This window comes from Misgurnus anguillicaudatus, chromosome 16 (genome assembly GCF_027580225.2).
Source record: "Misgurnus anguillicaudatus chromosome 16, ASM2758022v2, whole genome shotgun sequence".
NCBI classification, from domain to species: Eukaryota; Metazoa; Chordata; class Actinopteri; order Cypriniformes; family Cobitidae; genus Misgurnus; species Misgurnus anguillicaudatus.
The window spans coordinates 19,814,824-19,838,506 of NC_073352.2; the positions used below are offsets into that span (position 1 = coordinate 19,814,824).

Genomic DNA, 23,683 nt, shown 5'->3' on the forward strand with positions numbered 1-23,683 from the left:
GTATAACATTTCTGGTTTTATTTCATTTTGAAAGAATATTTGGGGGATAATTGCAAAAATGTCAATGTGGTGTAACCAGTCTGTGTCAATTGGTGTAACTAGTATTTTTTAAAATGAAAATATAAATATATTCATAAAAAATGTGTAATAAATATAATCATCTAGTTTTGTGTAATATACATTTTCTTAACATAAATTTATACATCATTTGTCAAAGATTATTTAGAAAACAGAGCTGTTTTCAGCATATGTCAAATATTACAAAAACGCATTAAAATTTACATTTGGAAATAACTAATAAAATGATATTTTTGATGATGATGCTTACATGTACATGCCATCTAGGTGGATAAAATATTTAATATCTCTCATTCTTTGGCGCAACTTGCAGTTACACCATTTGACATTTTCAGGTCCATTCAGTCTTAACTTTCATAAAAATGATGCAAATGGGTGATTCTTGCAAAATTAGACTTGTGCCATGAAACATTTTGATAAAAAAGTAAATGCAAAGTAAGAGTATCAAAATAAGAAGCATACAGTTACAAACATCTCTTCATGTACTGTTTTGCACATGGTTTCAAATGACATCATACAAACCAATTTAGCTGTTTTTTCCACATTTAAGGGGAACATTTTCATTACCGCAATGTGTCCATGACTGGATTTGGGTTCTTTGACATGGACATTTTTATAATTAAAAAATCTAAAAAATAAAAAGCTTCAGTGCATGTTATACTGTAAATATTTACAGTAAAGAAACATGTGATATTTGGTGATCATTGGTAAATGTAGAGATAATAATAATAATGAATATAAATGTGTGCAAGAAAAATTGCTCCGCAACAATTTTCAATCATTGTTTAATCCCTCAATGAACTAACATTTTCAAAAAAACAAAAAAAACAATTGACACTCAAGATGGCTAGCAGGTAAGCAGTTCTTATTTTTTTTTCTCCAGATAAAAGCTGATATTTTGTTTGTCATAGTACCTAGACAACCTTTTAGTTCTCATTACCAAAACATGAGTTTGTAAATGCATATATTTAATGTAATATCATGTTGCGGTAATGATAATTTTTGATAATGATAAGCTTAAACAAATGTGAATGTGAATTGAAACAAACCTGGATGCTTACATTTTTTTTTTAAGATTTTTGAATTTCTCATCTTGCCAAACCGTTTTGTCACTGACCCACATACTGATTTCTCAAAAGGTACATATCTGAAGAAAGGTACCATCCCAGTGACAACTTTTAAGAGTGTCGTAAAAGTGTCATGGTCAGCATCAACTTTCATTGAAGAGAACAAACTTCCACTTTTGCATGTTCCAAAAAAAGACAGAAAGTCACAGGTTTGGGGTGAGATGTCGAAAGAATGTTCATTTTTGGGTGAACATCCTTTAATGTTGAATGATGTTTCAGGAGTCAGGCGAAGACAAATGACTGTGAACCTGTGGAGCTTTGGAAAGGTCTGGGGAACAGACTTAACCCCAAGGTGTGTCTGCAACCACAAGAGATCGAAATCTGATCGCTGACATCTTTAAAAAAATGAAGGTGAACATGCAGACTAGAGAGAGAAAGATAAAAAGAAATCTGTTTAGGTCATCAAAATTCAATATGTTTGACTTAGTCTCTGTATGACTTGTTTATAATAGACAGGAGGGAAAATTTGAGGAAAAATGAAGCCTGAAAAAATGTCTCTACAAACATGACGGCGGCTACTTTTATGTCTCTTTCTCGTGTTGTGATTAATTGTACTCCAGGGAAGAGATGTGAAAGACTATACAAAAGCCCATTTTGCAAGACAAACCTTCCGCGCTTCCAAAAAAAGCCATGAAAAACTTTGACATGCAGAAACCTAACATGCCCTGCAAACTACTGCCTGCTTGAAGAATAGACACCTTGTCAGTGCTCGTAATTGAAAGCAAGATGGCTCTTGCTTTTGTAGAGATGAGGAGCATTTTGTGTGAAACTTATCCAAACAACACAGCCTCCGGAGCGGTGTCGAACACTTCAGATATGTTTGCATCACAAGCCTAAACTCTTTATGGATTGTGTTATATAAACAAATCAGGAGTTGGCTGCAGCTGCCACAGTCTTTGATGTTGCTTAAAACGACAAAGAAAGTCTTTTTCAGCATTTCCTCTGCATGTTACAGCATTTACCCAGCTGACTGACAGCTTCTTGTCAATCTTTATATTATGTTTAAAAATGATCTTTTGGCTTCTGACAAGACAAGCCCTCTTTATTCAAGGCCAATAACTGTAAAAGTTGATAGCAGTTCTTGATAGGGATAAGATGCATTTAGGTTCTCAAAACAATGTAACATAGGGCTGATTTAACTGGTATGTTATTAAATACTGGATAGTAAGTCTCATGGGTTTTAGTTGGGTTCTGCATCATTCAAATTGAGAACCCAACTAAAACCAATGAGACTTACTATCCAGTATTTAATAATGACATGATGCAGAATTGCAATTTTTGTAATTCATTTAAAAAGCACCAATTAATCGATTCACGATTTCCTTTGGTGTATGTGTATTAGTACATGTTGCAAAAGGTACAAATCCCAATGTAAACAATAATGCGAGATATCGATTCCAACGTAAATCTCTTCTTTTTGGACTACAACAAACACACGAATTGTAGGCAATAGTTTACTTCCTGCATGGCCGGTAGACATGGACACGACGCTCATTATCATAATTCCGCCTGCTTTTGACATACAGCCTGTAAGTAGTCTATGTTCTCATTTTTTAAGAATTTACTACTGACTAAACCATTATTCAAGCGCAAGTTTTAAGCAGTGCAGAGTAGTGCTTGTTGTTTGTCGTTTATACAATCACAAATGCAGACATGGTTTTAGTATTCCTTACCTTACCAATCTGTTACATTTTGCTCAAACCACAGTGGCAAAGTTGATCGATCAATTTAGTCATCTGCATTAGATTCGGCTCGTATTGATAAGGTAGTAAAGACGATATTAACTCCTGTCAGCATTGCGAGCTAATCTTCAAAGCATGAAAAGCGTCACATTTCTGGCTGACATCAGAGGTATTCAGGACAATTACAACGTACCGGTAAGCTGGCCAATCGGAGGCACAGTGCTTCTCAGAACAATGAGCTTTGTACAAAATCAGAGCGTATGAGGAAGGCAGGGATTTATGGAGCAACAATAATGTATGGTATTTGGAAAAGAATGTGTTTTTTGAACCATAAACCACACAAACACATTGTATCACACCAAATACACAAAATAACGTTGTTTTAGCAATGTAAGAGGTGCTCTTTAAGAATGTATTTTTATGCCAATGACTTCATGGTTGAATAACACCATTGTTCTAAATTTCTCAGGATTCAGACAGTTGTTGGCCATGTAAAGGCCCATTTATGCCAAAAACCACACCTATAAATTTAACGTTATCAGAGTAAAACGAGGAGTATAGGTTTTATTTTTACGGGTATGCGAGCGTATGTGCACAGTCGAACGCACAGCTTTGCAAAGCGTAGTTCATTTGACTTGCACAAACTTGACTCATGCACATTGTGACAAATTGTGACAAACCTCTGCTGGCCTATGCAGAGTTACAAAAATCTTGTGGCGTGTGTAAAGTATGCACATACTTTATGATGCTGAAATTTACATCGCACACTGTACGCTGACAGTCGCGTACATGTAAAACTAAACAATACTTTAGCATCCACACCAGCAGATGTTAGCCCTTTGTTTATTTTAAGCAGCTTTACAATTTTAATGTGAAAGCCCTTTAAGTCCAAATAAATTTTCGGCTGTCAATATTGTTTCGTCACCAGCTGGTTAAAAAAATGCTAAAATGATAGTGATCCTAACCAACGTCAAACTGTACTTTACTTTCATTCCATTCACACAACAGTGTGTGCACAGCAGAATGAAAATGCATTTCTCCGAGCCCAATGCTCAACGTGCAAGGTAAATACGGGTACAAGTAAGGTAACAACATAAAGCTGTTACAAACAGTACAATAACAACAACTGGAAGTACTATACACAATTAGACAGACAAAAAAAACCACATGGAAATGTAGGACAATATATACTAAATATGCAAGCAAAGTATATGCTTGCAACTACTTGCAACTGTCGTAATTTCCCACTCTAGTACTCCAAAGATAATGACCAGGTAATGTTTCACAATTTCATACAAATATTAGGCTACTGCATAGTCTACTAAACTACAGATGATGGTAATAGGATAATAAGAAGTTTTTTCCAAGTGTAGAGTGCATATAAAGTACCGCGTTTGCTAGCTTATAACATTTTTACATGATTGCAGCTAAATCACAACTAAACATTACAAAATGCCATGACAAAGTTAATTGTGTACGTAGCATTATTTCATAACATTGTTCGCTATAATGTCACTATACATGATTATTGCTATTTATCATAATAGTTTGCAAATTGTGCATGTTTACACTATTTACAACCTCTAGGCTTATTTATGTCCTGATAATTATGTGAGACATTGACAACTGTTGTCATGATAATCGCATGACATACTACAAGCAAGCGCAACAACATACAACATATACCGCAAACAAGTTTACAAATGAGAGATTTACTTACTAGTCCATCAACAAGATCGCCAGATCAGCATCTCATCCAGTGCTGTCTTTTAGCTAATGACAACGAGTAAAAACCTGACCGGTTCCTAACGCGGTCAGAGTCGTGATTCTCGCGAGATTTGTCAGGGGCGGTTCTCTCAAGCTTGCATTGCTGGTTTTCCCCGAGCTTCAACAGGAGGATGATTCGCCTTACTATGACTTTGTTTACCACCGAAATAACTTTGAAGCTGTTATATTAAGGTAAAATAACTGCATAGTGTGTCTTTAACAGTAAACTCTGATTGCGCATGAGATTATGCGAGTATCTGGCAAACGCGAGCGTCTTTTATCATAAACCCTTTAGATGCATCTGCAGCAGGCACTTATTTTGACAAAACACATGATGCACACAGAATCTCTCGATGCGCAGAACACATATTTTGAAAAATTTCTATTCAGTGGAAGAAAAAAATGTTTAAATAACGAAATTCTTCTCTCACTGTGTTGGTTCCTCAGTGTGATTGTATACTGAATTGTTTTGAATTGCAATTCAGTAAATCCTTCTTTCTGTAATTTAAGCTGTATGGGATCCAAGCATCGTCAATTCAGGTTCCTGTGAGGCGTGACCGATTCAATTAAAATTTCTCTCATTTAAAACTTTATCCCAAAAAATAAATTCTGTTTCTCTTCACCGGGTTTTACCAGAACTACTGAACAAAGAATAACAAATGCCTGTTAATTATTAAGACTTCAATAAAAGGCACACCGACACATTATAATGTACTTATACAAGGAAAAGATTTACACACAGTTAAGCATGTAATGAATGAGCTCTTAAAACAGAACAAGGCAATTATACACCACTGTAAACCTCAAACATCATTCCTTAGGAAATATATAATTTCCTAAACATTTCTGTACGTACACAGCTTACGAGCAAAACAAAAGAGGGAAAACTTGGAGAGAATTGGGAAATGGTAGCTAAGCTTTGCAAACACCCCAAGCATAAAAGTTTCTTTCTGTTCTAGCTAAAGTGCACAAATAAAAACAGAAAATGTTGACCACCAGAGCAAAGTTTGCCCTTAGAAACCGAATCTCGGCCTTCACACTAAGACTTCCTTGTTTGATTTTCAAATTAAGGCTTGGTCGGGATTGAGAGAGCTTCTCTGTGTCTGTACCGTGCGATGACCTCATCTCACTGGGTTAAATAATGTCGTATAATGATCAGAGGCCGGCCCCCTGGGTGCATTACCTCAAACATGACTTTCCCTTGACCCACCTCTCGTTTTTCCTCTCTCCTGAGGAGAACGCAGCACTGATTAAGGTAGGAAGCTGAGCATGAATAAATACAAGCTCACAGTGCTACCATTGTGCCTTGTTCGCATGTTAGACCTCCGACTGAGCCCCGAGTTTAAATATTAACCTGGAAGCAGCGGACACAAAGACAGCACACACATACGCAAGTGGATGTGGGCGACGGTGCAAATATAAACAAAAACACTTGAGAGGAAAGCAGGGCCATGTCTCTGCTTATATACTGTAAAGTTAACACTAAGTGACAGATACTCAACATCAAAGATATTGGCTGTACAAATCGCTTTATAATGTAGTTAATACATTTTATGTATTCAGTTGTAAGACTGGTGGAAGAAAGTTACTAAAATTATTGGCCAACAGAGATTTGGGATGATATTTGCACTGATTTTGTTGCAGTAAAGCCACTGAAACCATAAAAGAGTCCAAGCTTACTGTTCTCCAAAGTCCACCATTATTAGATTTTAATAAGTCTGAGGTTCGGAGACTACAATAATTACTTGCACATAGAAACAAACATTAACAAAGAATCTACCCGGCCCAAAACCCTCCTTCGTTTGAAATTTGGACCACATTTCACTCAATTCATATCTCCCAGTTGTTGGCAGAAGGCCTTGAAGTCTCTATTCATTTCGCTTAAGAAGGTCAGATGTATGCTACCGCCCATAAGAGCATTAAAGAGAGCAAAGTGCTAATGTTTCTGATTCCAGGGGACTTATTCAGACACTGTCTGTGTTTTAATCCCCCATATGTTGGGAGTTGACTGCAGCCGGCTGGTGAAACTGTAGCTCATTTCCCTCCCGTACATGCTTATACCAGATCACCCCCCACTTTTAAGTTGTTCCTACATCTGCTTATGATTAAGGGTTTGTGGCACTAACTACAGGTGCCGTAAATTCCTCCGCTGGCTTTTTCATATACATATATTGCTTTAAGGTTTACAGTTAGGGAGCACAGAGATGGAAGGGGAGGGGGAAAGAAGAGTAACTGGAAACAGAAAATGTGAAAGAATATGAGAATGTAGGGGTTGGGGAATAAGTGGGGGTAACACAGCATGGGAATGTATCATACCATTAAAAAATAATTTGGCTTCAAAAGCGTTGACTTATCTGGAATGTTTCAATCTGCCGTGCAGATGGTCCGTATGAAGACTCGCCACAGGAGTTTGATGCTTTGACTCATTGGATTGCTCATTTCTAATTGGCCATTTAACGTCGCTTAACTGACAATCCCCTTCTTCAATGGACTAAGGAAGGTTTTGTGTGCATATGTTTAGAGCAATGAATGTTTTTAAATGAACCCTTTAGGTCGACTTACATCAGGCCTTTATTCGTGCATCCATTCACTGTCTTATTCAGGAAGTCTGTGGCTTTACACATATCAAGCAACCAACAGCAGAGCGTCAAGGTTTCAGTCAAGACCAAAATCAATAGTTAATAGATTTACAGCAAGACCTCATGACACTGGGAGTCACACCCAAATATATGAGACCACTACTGATAATGGCTGTATTTTACATTTTTCTCATGTAATATTTTTTATAATTACATAAATTTATAAGTCGCCCAAGTATATTTGTAGCAACAGCCGAAAAAACATTGTAACGTATAAGATTTTTATGCAAAAAAGTCAAGATAAAGTCAAGATCATGTTCCATTAGGAAATATTTGGTAAAATTCCTACCGTAAATATAACAAAATGTATTTATCATGAGTAATATGTGTTGCTAATGACTTTATTAGGACATCTTTAAAGGCGATATTCTCAATATTTAGATTTTTTGCACTCTCAGATTCAAAATTTTCTCATAGTTGTATCTCGGCCAAATATTGTCCTATCCTAACAAACCATACATTAAATGGAAAGATTATTTATTCAGATTTCATATTTGGTGTGACCCCAAATGACAGTACCGTATTTTTCTGTCTATAAGCCACGTTTTTTTCATAACTTGGCTGGTGCTGCGTCTTGAATTAATTTTGACATTTATGAAGCAAGAGAGAGCATTACCGTCTATAGCCGCGAGAGTCCGCCATATGCTGCTTCTGTATTTATGTAATTCAATGGATTCAGTAATGTGGAATGACCAGAACTTCACGCTAGTTGGCTTGTTTGGTTAATTTAGCCTATTGAACCTTCCAGGTAAGTTCTGTATGCTATGGTTTACCGTTTAGATAACTGATAATATTACTTTAACGTACAGACATCTATTCAGCTTGCTGTTCGGTCTGCTATTGTTTAGTTGAATAACTTGTCTTTCCAGATTAAATGTCTGTTCTTCGGCTTGGAGTTTGTAAAATAATTTTCTAAATAGTCCACAGTGACTTATATATTTCATTTCGTCTTAATGACGCATTCTTGAAGGATGCGGCTTATACTCCGGTGCAGCTTATAGGAAAGTACGGTAAGCAATGCCACAAATATGCTTACATTTTATTAGCGACCTCAAAACAGTGCAGTGTTAATTTTCACAAAAAATCCTAAACAAATCTAATAGCATAAATTTGTATAAGCATAAAAATAACATTTTTCACCAAATCTGATATTTTGTTACTGTAGGCCTACAGTATGTTAGTAACAGCCAATTCTACCCATTTGCCTACATAATCTTACAATACAAATAAACCAAGCAAAGATCAAGTTCAAGTGAAGCTCATCTAAACTCAATCACTTTAAATGATGTGTGACCATAAGGTTGCTGTTGTGTCATCACATGCAGTGTAATGAAATACTGCAGGGACTTCACCAAGACCTTATTAGGATCTTAACAGGCCACCAAAACTTTCCCTCTTCACAGCTCACAGAATGAGGCTTGTCCATTAACACATCCTCTTAGAGAGCTCCAGAACATCCGTACATGCTATCGTATAGCCAGAGAAGCGTTAAACTAACCCACTCAGTGGGTGGGTGAATGTAAGAGTGTGTGTGTGTGTGTGTGTGTGTGTGTGCACAAATGTGTTTGGGAGACACTTGCCCAATAGGAAATTTGATTCTGCAGTTAGCACAAATGTTTGGCTGCTAAACTAACTCTAAGCTGGAGTTCATCACTATTAAAATATTAATCAGTCCAAAATAAAATCCGGGAAGTGTATTAGTTCTTAAAATAAGATCAGTTCTAAAGTTAACAGCAACAACTGGAAAAACAAAAGTACGCACTCTAAAAACGGCTGGGCTATTTTTGACCCATAATGGGTAAATATCAGACAGAACTAATGCTGTGTTAAAAATGTCTCAATGTTGGGTTGTTGTTATGCAACCATGGATTATAATAACCCAACAGTTGGGCTAAAACAGCCCAGCATTGGGTCAATTTTAACCCAGCGGTGTATTCAGTCCAATATTTACCCATTATGGGTCAAAAATAATCCAGCCATTTTTAGTGTGTGTGAAGCCCAGACGCATTTGAAATGTTTGCAGATCCCGAAAATGATGATGAACAGTTACATGCACCACTTATTCTTCAACAATTAGTGCTTGTAGACAAAAAAGCTGCTAAACGCAGATTCTGTCAAAAATGAGAAAATTATATTAACGGAATGCTCTCGGCACGTATTATGCGTTCATAAAATACTTTAGCTTCCAATCCACTTCTCAGGGGGTTCCAAAATATTGCTTTTTTGGCAGAATTCATTAAACACCACGACAATTATCACAACCCTAATAAGTTGACTGAACTCATTAATGCGTGCTGGGTGCTTGCAACAATGAATTAAGACGTTTTTAAACAGTAAAATATAAATGTAAACGGGGATCATGAAAAATCTATTTGTGGCGGCCAGTGCTGATTCCGTGGCGGTGCGCCACGAGTAAATCAATATATGGGAAACACTGATATTAAGATATCTGCAAAAATTTTAAGCCCATTTACCTTCATTCAGAAAGGACAGTAAAGAGAGACTAGAATTATTAGAATTGGAGATTTTACATGTACGTAGGTTTCGCAGCTAAAAAGTGTTAGAATTTGTAAATACAGTACCAGTGAAATTACTAATGTGGGGTTTGTGAAAATGGGTAATTTTAATCACTGACAATAATCTATTTATTTGAAATTTATTTCAATTGATTTATTGAAATTACTGAACCCAAACATAAGAGCCTGATAAGAAAATGCTCATTTGCAAAACAAAAAAAAACATGTCAGACACACTTAAGAGTGATTTGCATCTGAGCGCCACAATTATTAAACAATGAAAGCAACAAAAGCACTACAATTTGTTAATTTCTTTACCACTAATGAAATTGTAAATTAAAATAAATTGTTTTTAAACAGCTTTCACCATTTAGGCCACAATTTTCCTAGATTGTTTGTACAAAAAACAAGTGATTTTCCTCAAACTTGATTATACAAAGCAATAATGTTGAGCCAAAAGTTGACATGTTGGACTGCTGAGTTAAACAATGTTCGAACAAAGCCACAATTTTTGCTACTAAGGGAAGTCAAGCTACGAATAGCATAGCTGTCACAGAATATTCCTGTACATTGGAACAGGAACCTTTGTGTTACTCTACAAAAAAAAACACGCTTTAAATAGTAAAAAAGAGAGACTACAAATGTGGTCTCTTCGTTGCTAATTTATACTACACTAGTCCAAATGACTCTGTATTAGAATACAAGAATGTAAATGTCCCTATTAAATCAAGCTAACTAAAATTGGACTACAAAATTTTTTGCAAACAGAGCAAATGTCAGTTAGTGTGACTGAAATTAAACTCTTCCGACACATACTGTGAGCTGCTTGCATTCTTGCGTTTGTGGTTCTGGCCACATACACAAATTTTGCTCATAATGCATGTATACCACATCCTTTTACAATCTGGAAAGGGCTTTAATTAAAGCAAAGCAAATGTGTAAGTGCGTTACTCTCTAATGGAAGTCTGCTGTCCTGCCTGCCTGATGCGTACAGTACTTTCACCACAGAGCTCTGTTTACACAGTTAGATGCTCAGCTTTGGTTCCTTGTAACGTACCTCTAACCAGACGGGCCTGAATTAAATATGACATCATCTTTGAAATACAATAAGAAAAGCAGAAATCAGACTAATAAGGTATGATTGGCAGCCGTTGTTTCTTCATAAAATCTACCATGGAAAAAGAAGCTTAGGCTCAGTCCAGATTTTAGTCTCATCAGGGTGGGTGGCCACCTAAATGTCTAGTAACCCCTTTAATCTCATATTAACCTGCCATAAAGAAAATCCTCACTTAGGATAAACTTCCACATAACAGCAGAAATCGCTAGCCAGCAGAGACACCAGCCTCCACAAAAGACAAATGTCATGTCTATCTTTACTAAGAGCATATGCTCACCTTAAATATTTATCTCTCCTTCCCTCTAAACACACACATAGGCACATCTGCATCTGGCCCTAAACCACATTCAGACACAAGACATCATCTCTTAAAGTTTTTTTTTGTAACACAGCTGTTGGTTCTCCTGTGGAATGGCTGCGGGCTCTTTGTAATCCCATCTGTGATAAGTGATGCATGTGTTTGTGTGCATGTGTGTACTAACATGCTCACTCGAGCTTTACCTCAGTAATGCAACTCCCTCCAAAACAACTTTAGAAAAAGATAAATGTTTAAATCAATGAAAAGTTGTGACAAGTGTGTGTGATAAAGATATCCAAATAACACTGTTTATTTTTTTTACGCCCAAGATCACTAAAGCACCGTGAGTCTAGATAAAAAGCACATTTATTATGACCAATTTGGAAGTTCTGGTGAGGACAATTGATAATAAAGCATTAGTGGCTTACGCAAAAGCTGTGGTTAATAATTAACAGCATTTACAGCTCCTGCATTTTTCTCCCTTAGTCAAAATCAAAAATATTGTATAGTAAGTATTGTGTGCATTATTGACAGTACTTTGTTAAGTAACAACACAATGGAAATAAATTATAATGGATGTACTTAAATACCCAAGATACAGGTATTTTTAAAGAGCAATTTCAATACTGTAACAAGTTGAGACATGCAATGCCCAGCTGTTTGTAGTGAGCTACTGACAGGTTTAACATCTAATCTAATACCAAACTAAAGTATCCCATGCATTTCTTGGCAGGTAAACAAATGATGCAACACTTCTGGTGCCAGCTCAGGGCCTACAAAACTATAAGTAGTATTGTACACATCTTGTTTATCTGAGGTTCAGATATTTAATATCATTTATCAGTCTGACCCGACTAAGACCTAAACATAAACACGCACACACATTCATACATGTATAGTCTATACAATTTACATTAGGTGGTTCTTGCATGCTCAAGCATGCTCAAGCATGCACACATACCATTGGAAGATGGTCCAGACATTTCAAATGAACCAGGTGAACTTGTCTTCATTGGTTTAGGGCTATAAAGCAATTGATTTTCCTGTGACACAGATACAGACTGCAACATTTTATATAAAACTGCATTGTATGGTACATACAGCTTTGTATCTAAAGTCTAAAGATTTCTAATAGCAGCGTAAATTCGTGATAAATGTGTTACAGTTCGTGCTAAACTGAAAGGAAATCTTCTGTAATGTTTTCCTGAATGTGTTGCCTCAGAATGAGAAAACTGTTTAAAATGTTTAAATATAGTCTGAACACATTGCATCTGATTGCTTTTTAACACACACCATTAAGCATTTGAGTGACTGGATCTGCCAGACGCTTTTTGTTAGCGTTGACTAATAACAAAACAAATACACAATCGTGCGTGACTAATAGATTCCAAAAACACCCAATTACACCATAAAACAACAAAATAATAGGAAACATTAAACAAATGGCCGAAATGGTTTAGGTCTATTAACGGAAACGCTTCTCATTAAACAAATTTACAAGAATATGCATTGCAAAGTTTGCTTCAAATCTTTAAATACACACCCCTTTTGCATTGCATTTATAGATTGTTTTATTAATTTGACAAGAAAATAGTCTCACTCACCTCATATAGCCTTTTATGTATAATGACAGTTGCATGGTTGTACTCTGAAGTATGAACCAGGTGTGTGTTTAATTGTTTCCATTGCTTAAACATGCTCCATATTATTCAGTGATTGGTTTTAATCTCTTTCTAATCCTTTCCATCCTGTCTTTGATCTTGTTTATATATCTCCATCCATTGGAAAGGGCTAATTTGTGGAGGTGGATGATCATGCTGACTTATCAGCAGTGTGCATGTTTTAAAGACACACTTGATGGGTTACATTCTCCAAAACACCCTGAAGGTACGAGCGCAGATTACCAGAAAGGATTTCCGTTACCTTGAATGTTCTTAAAAATGGGATGTTCTGATTAAAATATGCAAAACAGAAAGACCAATCTATACATGAATAAACATTTCAATACAAAACTGCACCTGGTTTCTGCAAGTATGGACATATAAGCCAGGTGGTTTAGCTAGGAGTGCGCAGAACTATTTTGGCACAAGTAAAAGAGTCCTGCCCGTTCAAACTGAACAGGCATGCAGTCTAAATGTTAAAGCCAAGAAGATTTTCAACTTCCAACAAAAATAGTTGTATTTCTGAATTTAAAGTAAATATTGTGTACTATCTTAAAATCTTACAGATCCAAATATAATCAAGACACCTTTCAGAGATGACTGTGATTAGTCATCCAGCGAATAAAACTATTAAAAGATCTAAAAAAGAAGTCACTTTATATAGTTTTACAGCTGATACAGTTAAACTCCATCATTACTGCCACAGGTGTTTGGAATGACATGGTCCCTTAAATTGTTGAGTGGTGCAATGTGAAACATGCACACACACACACACTCAGCGGTGGCCAAGAAATGAATGAGGGCTCTGCCTGGCATCCCATTAGCCAGTGGGGCTTCCGGCCTGAATTAGTCCTGTCATTTCATGGAGCTAATGAGAGGTTTCTGAACAGATGTCCAATGCAAGGGGTGAGACAATTTCACCTTCAGTGCTTTAGGCCTAATTTATATCTCACCTCTCTCTCCCCAGTTGTTCTAACACATGATGCGCTTTCCTGATCACCCTATTAGCCGTAATATATGCTAAAGCAGATATGGGCGGATGGGAAAGCACAGTCTGTTTTGTGCAATGGTTAATATTATTCCATAACCAAGCATCTCACCTATCAGCTGTGCTGTGCTGTTTTCACAAACCAATGAGAATTTAACAGTCCATTAGGTATTAATGAATAAAACAAGTGTGAAATAACAGAAGACCGCAAGTGGAGGAGAAGATCTGTGACTGTGCATGACAGCATGCAACGGTCATTCAAACCATGCCAACTGAAAAGGTCAATGCAGATTCCCTCATCCATGAAGGAAGAACACTTACGACACTGCACCTCAGCATCAATACATAGAAGTAAATCATCTTGAATCCGGCCTGCATACAGCTATAAATCACAACCGGCGTCCATCTTAGCTGACAGCCAGGCTGCTGCTTCACCTCCATCTGCAGGCTAAGAAATAGATCTCCGGGGAGATCCCGAGTGCCACGCCTGACACCAGCATCTGTGTCGTGTGTGCAGAAAACCTATTTGAGATTAGGCAAAAAGCCAGGCGTTCTTTGCATACCGCATGTGATTGAGTTACACACGCTGGGTGTGCGACTAGCACACCGTCGTATATCAAATCACATCATATGGGAGGAAACATAATGCAATCTGCCTGGCACGGGGGAGTTTGGTGCTCAGCCAACGACAGGTGTGCCACCAATGCCTTCAAATAACATAACCATTTTTCACCAGCAAACATTGTACTGCTGACAGAATAATGATGAAGCTGTTGGATATCGCGTTCCAACACAACTTGGCATTCGGTAACACTTTCTGGGAAATATTAAGTTCTGAGCAATCAAATATGCTGCACTGATTTTGTTCACGGCACACAAAAACTACAGTTCCATACAAACTAAGTTTGGAGTAACTGGGGTGTAACAGAAGTATTTGGAGCTTGACCACCTGAGTTATGATAAGAGGAAGACAGTAAAGGGTGGGACTCGGAAATGACTCAAGGCAGATTTGAACTTTGGTCACCTGCACAACTGCTCAACCCACCAGGCCACATCTCCAACAGTACTGTATTGTTTTGCAAGATTGCTGAAGAATGTGTGCCATTTATTGTGTCAATTCTCTAAAATGAGTCGTATGGCAACACAGACATTTCAACAATAATCATTAATCTTTAACCAATTCATCCATGCCTGTGAAATCCCAGCTCAAGTATTTTTTTTGTGATTGACTGTTTTTACTACAATCATTAAAGAACATTCTGTAAAAATATAACCTTGATATATTTAATACATTGACTGAATAAGGCCATGTCAAAGATTGAATAAGTCAATGAGTGAAATTAGATTGAGACTTTAGCCTGATTTTCACCAGCAGGTCACATTCTCAGAGGCCATATTATAGTAAAAAATAACCACTTCACATTTTCTCATTCTCTCTTGCACAAAAAACTTCTTATAGAGGCAGAAGGTGGTGGTGGACAGTAAAACATTTCCTTATTTCACAACCACAGCAAACATATCTGTCATGTTCTGCCAATATTGTGTGTTTTTGTGTGTGGGCTGATACACTAACTCTGTAATCCTCCCAGTCATAAACATCGCTGTATTGAGTGCAAGCTTATTTAAGATTAATGTCTCAAAAAGACCCAAACATATTGCCAAGCTAACAAAGACTAAGGACTGGATGTTTGCCACTTCAGTAGTATTTGTCGCTCCACAGCAAAAAAAAGTATGATTAAATCTCCAGATACAGGATATGTACAGTATGTTTTCTACAACAATGCCAGGATATTAATGTCATGAGTTAGTTTTAGTCCTATCAGATAAAGCAGATTTTCCAATGATCATGTTCAGCCCATTCTTCAATTCAGCATCAGCACTACAAACACAAGCCTCTTTGATCGGTGCATTGTCCCAGTTTAATTGCAGTTTTTTTTTTTTTGCAAAATTGTTGTTTTTGAGATTCTGCAGGAATCCCGCTTGGACTCAACATGGTAAGGAGCGTCACATTTCCGGCTGACGTCAGAGGTATTCATGCCAATCACAACGTACAGATTAGCTGGCCAATCAGGGACGCAGAGCTTTTCAAATCTGTGCGTTTCAGGAAAAGAGTAAAATCTGGAGATTTGTGTACCTATTTCTTATGATGTCTACTCTTACCGCACCACAACAAAAGACTTTTATCAATGAACTAGTCCATAAGTAAAGACGGTTTCAGCAGTAACAACATAAACAAGCAGCTTTCGTGGTCAACACGTAACTTCCGGTAAACTCCGCTAAGAATCAATAACAACAAAGTACTTTGAATGTAGTTATTTATATAACAAGCAAAATAAACAACACGTATTTTACCTAGGAAACCAAAACACTTGTTATTTTCGACGAGGGATTAATCAAGAGTTCAGTTTAGCAACTAGTCAGACCACAAAAAAAAACTGAAACCGGAAGTAAAGTTCGGACCAGACGCGTATCGCGTTACCGCATGTGCGTCCGATGAAACCTCATAAAGTCCCTTACAAATTTATGTAATTCCAAAGGGTCAGAAAAACGTACTAAGAAAAAAAAGGAATGAGGTAAAGCTTTGACTATTTTAATCCTTTGTGTAAGACACTCAAAGCATAATATGAGAAAATATGACCTCAATCTCAAACAAAACTGAAAGAGGATATGTTAGAATGTAACAACATAATGGGGCCAGTGGTCTAACAGAGCAGTTTTATTCTTATATCTTATACAAAATATAAACACAGCAAAGATATCCCAACAAAGAGAAAAAGGGACTGCGAAATGGTGGGGGCACTTTCAAAATACCTCTCTGACAGCGAGGGCTGACATCTGCCAAGGTATGTAGACATGCCTTGAAGAGATAGGAACCAAGGTCAAGTCATCGCATTTACCTGCTGCCAAAATTCTAAGGCCTTTGGAATTCAGCCTGCTTTCAAAACAGGCAATATCCATAGACAGCTTACAATAAGAGTGCAATATTATCTGTCCTGGCAGAGTGCTAGTCCTCACAAAGTTACAGGAGGTTATCCACTTGTTTCAGTATAGAGGATTAAATGACAGGGAGAACTGTGTTTTTAACCTCTCTGCATTCCTTACAAATCATTTTTCAATCTTTACAATACTGTATAATAATATTAGCAGATCAAACTTCTCATTACACTGTTTTATGAAATATTACTATGGCTATTCTGTGAGAAGAAAAAACAGGCTGTTAGGGGCTCTTGACTGTTATTAAAAATAATGTCATCTTTCCTCAAACTGTCTTGGGGCTACAGATAAGGATAAAAAAGAAAAAGAGCATAGAGTCAAGGTGAAGGATGACTTAAAGAGTGAGGAAGTGCTGTTGTCTGGGAGTGATTGACAGAAATATATATGACACAAGGTAAGCTGGACCTGAGGCTGAGATGCTACCGCTCCAGTCTAGACAAGAGCAGATATCCAATGAACACACATTTAGTGTGAGTGCTGAAACAAGGATGTACTATAAAGTCTTGTTTTCATACATCTACTCCTGCGGCTGAAATAGTGCGGTGTTGGCAATGCCAGGTTGTGGGTTCGATTCTTAAAGAAACACAAAATATAAATAAACTTTTAATGCACTACAAGTTGCTTTGGATAAACATTTGCCAGAAGCTTAAATATATATGACTTTTTAATGTTTAATGAAGTGTAAACTTCCTGTCTGGAAGCAAATAAGATTTGGACTAGCGAGAGAAAAAAACTATTTGTGGTTATGCACATTTGACTGCAGCCAAAACTCAATGGTATCATTTTTGCTGTCAGTGGAATATGAGATTTACTGCCTTTGAAAGTCAAACTGGGGATCAACGTTACAAGTGTACTTGCCTGGGGCCAAGAAGGCATTAGGAACTTAGTCGTGTCTCTTATCGCTAGGGATGTAACGATTCAACCGTGTGTCCCATTAAAAATGCCTGTCTGAAATCGATTCTGAATCGCAAGGCTGCGATTCTTTGTTTCATGCACAGCTTGTGCGTGTACTACGGCATTTGGTCAGTAGGAAGTCCTTATCAATCTAAAATTATAACGAGTCGGAGTCGTTTATAACGTGCATTTAAAAAAGCAACACTCGTTAAACAAAATAATTTAAAATATTCTTTATTATCATGAAAATACCTGAAACAATTTGAAGAACATAAATATTCCTGTAGACATTTCCTGGAATAGCATTCGTAATACTACTACTTCTGTGGCACAAAGGGAGTTTCTGCACGGGAGCGCCCCCTGGCGTTCGGATATGCCTGGATTTCACCGCAATTCATTCAAATTCATTCATTGAGAAAATGCGCATTTGCACGATTAATCGTCCCAGCCCTACCTGAAACAATTTGAAGAACAGTGATATAAATATTCCTGTAGACATTTCCTGGAATAGCATTCGTAATACTACTTCTTCTGTGGCACAAAGGGAGTTTCTGCACGGGAGCGCCCCCTGGCGTTCGGATATGCCTGGATTTCACCGCAATTCATTCAAATTCATTCATTGAGAAAATGCGCATTTGCACGATTAATCGTCCCAGCCCTACCTGAAACAATTTGAAGAACAGTGATATAAATATTCCTGTAGACATTTCCTGGAATAGCATTCGTAATACTACTTCTTCTGTGGCACAAAGGGAGTTTCTGCACGGGAGCGCCCCCTGGCGTTCGGATATGCCTGGATTTCACCGCAATTCATTCAAATTCATTAATTGAGGAAACGCGCATTTGCACGGTTAATCGTTACACCCCTACTTATCGCTGAATATATCATCAAAAATCATTTGTCATAATGTAGCACAATTAAAATGTTTTTCTTATTTCTTAATATTGAATGTTTTCACAGAAGCAAAGATAAAACTAACCCAGCCTAGAGCTGGGCGATATGGGTCGAAAATTATATCTCGATATATTTTGCTATATCTCGGTAGCCAATATATATCTCAATGGCTTTGCGTGGAAAATACCCTCCCCAAAAACTACTGCAAAACAAATGTCAAAATCCACAAGGGCTTTTTTATTAAAGTGCAAAGAGGTAGTTTACGTAGTTACAAAGTGCTTCTGCAACATTTAAAAACATATATACAAAGATTATCTTTAACTATAAAATAAGAAAATACATATTGTCTTCTTTTTATACAAAAACAAAACAACTCAACTTCAGATATTAACTTTTTGGTAGACGTGGACAATTCTTACTATTTTTTTTCTGAAAACCCTCAGGAGATAAGGGTATTTATCCTGGAATAACATAGGTTTCAGGCGTTTTAGGAGTAAACGGGTTAAATATGAGAGAAAACAGTGTTGTTGTTACACAGAAAACTACAGAACACGTACGCTTGCACACCGCATCATAGGGAGAGAGAAAGCTCTCACATCAAGAAAATGTGTGTGTGTGTGTCTGTGTGTGTCTGTGTGTGTGTGAGAAGCACTACTGCTAACCTTTGTTTAGTCATGATAAACTAGATCAGTCATCTTCTCTGTCAGTAACATCCGTGACTGATGACATTTACGCAAAAAAGAAAGTATATGGAGAAACGGACATTAAAGCACTGCCACCTCTTCACTGTCACCAGAGAGAGACGCGCGCTGTTGAAGCGCTTCATGCAACGAGAGAGAGAGAGGGGCGCGCTGAGTGCGCGCAACAATGAATTTAAGCCGTTTTAAACAGTAAAATATACATGTAAACGGGAATCATGGAAGATCTATTCGTGATGGCCAGTGTTGATTCCGCGACGGGCGCCGCCATGTTAAATGAGACAACCACGTGAGGGGAGGGGGATCAAAAGCAAGGAGGCGGGGGCGAGCACAGCACACAGAGAAGGCAAAGAAGCAAAGTGGCGAAATCAGAATTTAATATAAACATTATATCGATATAAACGATATGTCAAAATCCACTTCGAGTTCTAAAAATATATCGATATAGTTTGAATATAGAGATATCGCCCACCCCTAACCCAGCCATAACCTTATAGACGGTTTCAGCAGTAACAACATAAACAAGTGGCTTTCGTGGTCAACAACTTCCGGTAAACTCCGCTAAGAATAAATAACAACAAAGTCCTTTAAACATAGTCTATTTATATAAAAAGCAAAATAAACCACACGTAGATTACCTAAGAAACCAAAACATTTGTTATTTTCGACGAGGTATTTGTTCAAGAGTTCAGTTTAGCAAATAGTCAGACCATTAAAAAACTGAAACCGGAAGTAAAGTTCGGACCAGAGGTGTATCGCGTCACTGCACGTGCGTCAGATAAAAACAGTCTATAGAGGTGAACAGGAGGCCTTGCAAAGTCCATTTATTTTCTCAAACTATGGAATTCTTGACCTTATATTTAACTATGACAGGACGACATATCAACCAAAGGATTATGTGTTGTATTAGGTTAATGGTGACACAGGTGCCTGCACAAAAGACAGAAAGACCAACGCTGTAACCCAGTTCCCCAAAGAAACTTGACTGCCCTGCTGCTGATCCCTTTATATTTGAGTCCTGTTTGGAGTAAAAATGAACACTCGCTGTCCATCATGACGAACATCAGACAGGCACTGACTTGCTTGCCAAATCTGTCGCACTGCATTTCAAGCATGTTGACAGCAAAAACATTTCACTAACCCATACAGCCTGAAATTGTGTATGGTTGTAGTGTTGTAGTAGTGTAAAGAAACTTGACGGAGAAATGTTGCATAGAACATATTAAACCTCCCGGAGGGTTATCCTTTTTAAATCCAAAGGGTTTTGACAAAAAGTTTGCTCCCGTTGAGCTTCTGAAACCCAGGCATTGGCAGGGTACAGCGTGTCGATTGACAGCAAACTTCAATACCTACAGTATTACAGCCAGAAGGGCTTGGTGAAAAACTCTAACAGGGAGTCATTTGTCTCAGGTGTGTGTGTGTGTGTGTGTGTGCCTGTGTGTCGAGTTAGCAGAAAGCTTACTTCGTTTCACTGGTCTACTGGGCATTTGTAGTTTACGTAGCCAGCCACCACCCAAAGCCTATCCACAATTCACAATTACAGAATAAGTGCTATGGAAACTATTTAACACAACAGGCTGGTAATACAAAAGGGTTCTGCCAAAGAAGAACGCTGCCAGCTGCCACACAGTGTCTCCAAGTTCTGGGAAGCACTTGCCTCAGAAGCCTTTATAACAAAAGCTATATTTGGCTACAGTATACTTTCAAAGTTGTCCATGCACCTTCAAATGTTATGAGTGTTTTTTTTCAAGTTTAATATATAAAATAGCATCTTCAAAACAGGTGCTCACCTGGAATCCTAAAATAACTACCTAAGTAGAGCCTACATGAACATGCTGGAAAAAAGTACAAATCTGTCAGTAAGAAAACATTAACAGTCAGTTAAAGTGTTTCTTGTGAACTTTCAAACAGATCTCTGCATAAAAATCATTATACACATTATACAAAAAGTGGAAGCGTTGAAGCAAAGACTGCATATTGTGACCATACCAATAACAATATATAAAAATGTGGGAGTTATATAAAAAGTTTTACATGTTGATTCAGAGTTGGTATCACCTGAAGCCACGTACATGCCAGGTATTTGTGGTACCAAGCATTTCCCAGTTAGCAAGTTCACCACATTAACCCCATTCCCAACAGTAACCCAAAATCTTGCGAGACCTTTGAGGCTCATTCTCACGTGTCTCCGCTTCAGATGTCAAAGGGGTTAAGGCAGATTAAAGCAGGATAATTTGGCACCAAGAGAACACTACAGCTGCCTGCTGAACTCACTCGGACTGATTTATGAACACAGCCAAAGGTGTGATCTGCTGAGTTTGGTGCAAGTTTTTGAAGTTCCTTCATTAATAGGGCAGGTCACTGAGTAAAGAACACTGTTGCAACAAGGGTTAATGAGCAACTTCTCACCAGTCAGGCATCTGGGTTCTGGCTTCATTTTTTGCCACTTATTTCACACTACAGTCTAAAACAACTGGATTAATAAAATCTTATACAAACTTTGAACATGTCAATAAATGGGGATTTCAAGTAAAGCAAAAAGCTATATAATATTCTGATTGGTGCCTCGGAGCGCACCAAAATACATTGTATCATTTTTCAGTTAGTGCGGTCCGTGTTCACATTATTTTTTTACTGTACTCGAAATGCCGCACCGTACACCACATGACAACAGTCAGCCCTGTCATTGGTCTCTGACAGCTCTAACCGTCTCATGACCACCCCCACGTTTCCACGACAACCAGAGCACAGCTATCAAGATGTGAAGATAAATGATGCACGTCTTTGCGAAGTTTCTTTGCTTTAATGCGAAATTGCGTAGCTGTTCTATTAAAGCCTTTCTCACGGAGCCGTTTGCTAAAAAGCCCGTAATGTCAATATTTTTGTGTGGAGGACAGCTATGCATTAATAAAATTATCAGCTCAAACGTAAAGGAGACAGCGAATCTCTGCAACGGAGCGGATTGGCTTGTTTGTTGTTAACCCACAATATAACACCCGCCTCACGTCACAACGGAACCCAAGTGGCTCAAACATGTGGAGAACTTCCTGTATTTGGTTCGGCCCGAGGTCCGGCAGTGTTCACACCACAGGTGGGTCGCCCCAGAGTTTGGCGACAGCCGCTCCGAGACCACCTGTTTAGAGCGGCCTCGGTGGGGCCGTTTAGTGCGCACCCGAGTGCGGCTGTTGTGTTCACACTGAGCCAAACCAACCGTACTCGGAGCGCCATGTTATTTGGGCCGACCTAAACAGTGTATGTGAAAACACCCTTAAGTAGCATTGTAATACATGTAATACTTTGTAACTTCACTGAAATGTTCACTGGAACTTCACTGTCAAATGTATGTTTTTTTACCCATAATAGGTAAATATTGGACAGAACACTTGCTGGGTCAAAATTTACCCCATGCTGGGTCAAAAATGACCCAATGTTAGGTTATTGTTATGCAACTATGGGGTAATAACACAGCAGATGGGTTAAAATAACCCAGCATTGGGTCAATTTTTAACCCAGCACGTGTTCTGTCCAATATTTACCCATTGTGGGTCAAAAATAACCCAGACATTTTTAGAGTGTTGGTTTTTATTCTTAAGCACACCATTCCTGTAATGATGTTGATTAATCTAAACAACTCAGAAAAGAGTTCAAATAACAATTACTAGGGTAGGGAATGGCTCTGTAAACTGTGAGCTGGCAAACCCTTCTTTTAGGTTAACCTGAAAAAGTTGGTCGAGTACCTTTTTAACCTGACCTACACCTCACATCGCATGCTGTAAAATGAACCTGACCTTATCAGTGGTGAAGAACTGCCTCCATCAACACCAACCAAAGATGACCGGGACAGAGCATCTACTGTTATGGCAATTAAAGCGAGCTCAAGAACAAGAGTCTTCCTTCAGAGACCCTTGGCAGAGCATTCTACCAATTCACCCCTATTCTTAAGCCATTAAGGAATAAAGGTACAGTTACAGTCAAGGACCCATATCAAATGGCAATCACAAGGGCCTTTGCTGGCACGCAACTCTGACCCAGACGGTCTAGATATGCGCTGGATCAGACGTGTCACTGCCAACTCAATTATATCTGTATTTTTTTAGTACAAATAGATGTTAAGACAATTTAAAGGTAGTTTTAAAAACAGGGGCTGTATTAAAGAAACATCCTAACTAAAATCTTATCTGTTAAGTAACCATGGTGTTTTCAATTTGGAAACCATTAAGAACCGTGAACTTAAGATAGGAAGATTGTAAGATAGAAAGTTTCTGTAATGGCCACAGAAGTGTATAACCGTAATATATCAACAAACAATAGGCTATATAAAACAGGTGG

The 23,683-nt window shown here is 37.9% G+C and overlaps 1 protein-coding gene across 1 annotated transcript in view; it reads right to left on the minus strand.

Moving 5' to 3' along the window:
• pdgfc (platelet derived growth factor c) overlaps positions 1-23,683 on the minus strand; it is a 49,018-nt gene that overhangs the window by 23,844 nt on the left and 1,491 nt on the right. The gene's annotated exons all lie outside the window — the stretch shown is intronic.